Source organism: Morone saxatilis, unplaced genomic scaffold (assembly GCF_004916995.1).
Source record: "Morone saxatilis isolate NCDOM2014 unplaced genomic scaffold, NCSU_SB_2.0 Contig17, whole genome shotgun sequence".
Lineage (NCBI taxonomy): Eukaryota > Metazoa > Chordata > Actinopteri > Moronidae > Morone > Morone saxatilis.
The window spans coordinates 16,614,697-16,617,696 of NW_023339729.1; positions in this window are offsets into that span (position 1 = coordinate 16,614,697).

The window sequence follows — 3,000 nt, forward strand, 5'->3', positions numbered from 1 at the left end:
TTTATATAAATATATGCATAAATAGAATTGAACTGGTGGTTTTCTGTACCACATTTTGTAACTTCAAATTAAATAATGTGATAAACAATATCTCCATGATTTCAAATTGTATTCAATTTTCACATTGCTTTTCCTGTGATATGTGTGCTGCTTTTAAAGTCACACATTTTTATTGAATCGCACTTTTCAAGTCTTTTCTTAGACACACCTTTGATTTACAATGTACCATTATAGCACATCTTGTTAAATGACATTAGAAAAAGAAACAAAGCATTAATAAAAGCAATGCATATTTATTGTTAAGACTACAGCAGTTAAACAACTGATGATTGCAATTATTGGCATGTCAGGGTGTGTCAGCTGTATATAATGAATAAACTGAGTAAAGGTTCTTGTGGTGTAGACTATCTAGGAATTTTAATGAATTTAACACTTGTAAAGGTAATTGCTTTGACAATTCTATACAGATATTTATTACATGAAAATATAAAGATGGCTTTTAATTGAGGTACAGAGGCACAGAAATGTATTGTGTTACAAGTTACTTCAAACATATAGTACAAATTCAATTTATCACCTCAAACTGAAAGGTTGATACATGCACAGACTTAGACAGATACTGCATCAGGAGGTTTAGGCAGTGTGAACTACGGGGGAGACAGGAGTGGTTTGGCTCCTCTTAATAAGACATGAGCCACCCTGATACCATGATTTTTCAATTTTTGGCAGTGTCTGAAATATTGACAATATGATATCTTTGCCATGCATTTCTATGGTCATGTGTAAAATTAGGCTATTACTGATTCATACACAAGGGTGATTCATCACTAATTCACTTTAATAGATACCGCATACATGCTATTTTTGATGTCCCCACCATAAAAAAAAGGTTAGCTCTTCTAGAAAGCCATGGTATAGTTAACTACTATAGTAACTGGGTTTAGGGAGTCTAAAAGGATTTGTTTGAATTGATTTTTCTGTCTGATATCAATGACCATATATCTGTGTTATTATTCGATAATAAAAAAATGTTGAAGACCTGAAGTATCAGAGTCCTGATCCCAATCCGATTCAAGACAAAGTAATTATCTCTTAGTAATTGAGATAAGTTTTGTCTAGGTCAGTATTTGTATCATCATTCTCTGCAGAGCAGATCATCAATGTGTGTGGTATCACAAATCAGGTGTTTGACAGACAGCTGACAGATTCTTTTTTATGATTTAGGTCTATAAACTATAGTACTGAATATCTGTTCATACAAGCTTAGCTGCTGACAACATTTGTATCCTTTTAAGAGTTGTCTGTGAAAGCAACACTAACCTGTCAGATATGGCAAAGTTACCCAAACTTGTCTCTCCAGAATGCTGGCAGGCCCTGTTCTGCATGTTTCACAAGACATTGTGTGTCTTAAGATTGTGTTAAATTGTTTTTAAGCGTCTACTAAATTATGCATTTATCAGTGATCACTGCCACACAGTGAGAGAGAGGGGAAAACTACGGCAACCAGTCATTAAGTCAAAATCTCAATCTCTTGTTCTCTCATTACATTTAAGTAGCTATATTATACACCAGTCTATTATTACAAGTGGCTTAAACTAATCAGTCTAACACATAAACCCTACGTTTATATATGTAATCTTCAGTACCCTCATTGAATTAAAAAGGGTGGTCAAAATGTTAGAAATACCTCTCAGTGTAATAAAATGCAATTAAACAGCACTACAACCTCAAAACGGATCAGTAGGTTTAATGAAGACCTCTCTAAAAAGTTTCAACATAGCCTGAACATTATAAACTTCACAAGGTAGGATTTATTGCAGGGGGATTTTGTAAAACTACATTTATCTATGTGTACATAATAAATTGGCAACTGAGTGTATATTAGAATGACTTGAGTGTGTATTTGTTCTGCATACTAAAATGTATTCGACATGTTTTTATATTGAGCTCTTATTTCACAGGACCCAAACGCAAGGACGATGGAACCCTTCATATTCATTCTCCTCTTAGGAGGTATTTCTTGGAGTGCATGCTTCTGTGTGTGTGTGTGTGTGTGTGTGATACAGAGAAAAAGAGAGAGAGAGAGAGCGAGAGTAAGAGAAATGTTTTCTTAATGGACAGTTTTGTTAATTAATTGTTTGTTGTTTTTAGAAATGCATTATTTCTCAATTGTATTTGTATATTATTGTCAATAATTGTTTTGAACATTTATGCCATTAAAAGCACATTAACTAAAAACTTAAAAATGCAGGGCTAAAGTGGTGAAGATGAAGGAAGACTAATTTATAATACAAAAAAGTGAACTGAATTAAGATTGATCATTGTGACATTCTTCCGTACAGGACTTGTGGGAACAACATCAGCTAATGAGACAACAGGTAACACTATAATACGACTGTATAGATTATTTCAAGACTACAGCAACAAATTGATAAAACAGATTCGGAAATATGTAGAAAAATCTGTAAATGTGTACATAGATCTGAAAATATGTGGACAAATCTGTAATTGGCTGAGAAGTCTAAGTATGTCCTCCAAGAGCTAGAAATACAGACAATTTATCAGTTACTAAGACAGGACTCTCAATTGGCTGTATATGAAGGGGATAATGACCTTTGAGGTGACTACCATTCAATGCAACCTCACCACCAGTAAACATGTCTTTACCACCAAAATAATCGAAATAATATATATTTATACCATATAACTTACCTAAACTTAAATAAACCTTTTTCCCTTGTGTTCTATCATTCAGCTAATGCAACTTCTCCACCAGCAAACATGACGTCACCACAGGAAAACACAACCTCACCACCAGCTAACATGACCTCGCCACCACTCAACGCAACTTCACCGCCAGTCAACATGACCTCACCACCAGTCAATGCAACCTCACCACCAGTCAATGCAACCTCACCACCAGTCAATGTAACCTCACCACCAGTCAACATGACTTCACCACCACTCAACGCCACCTCACCACCAGCAAACATGACTTCA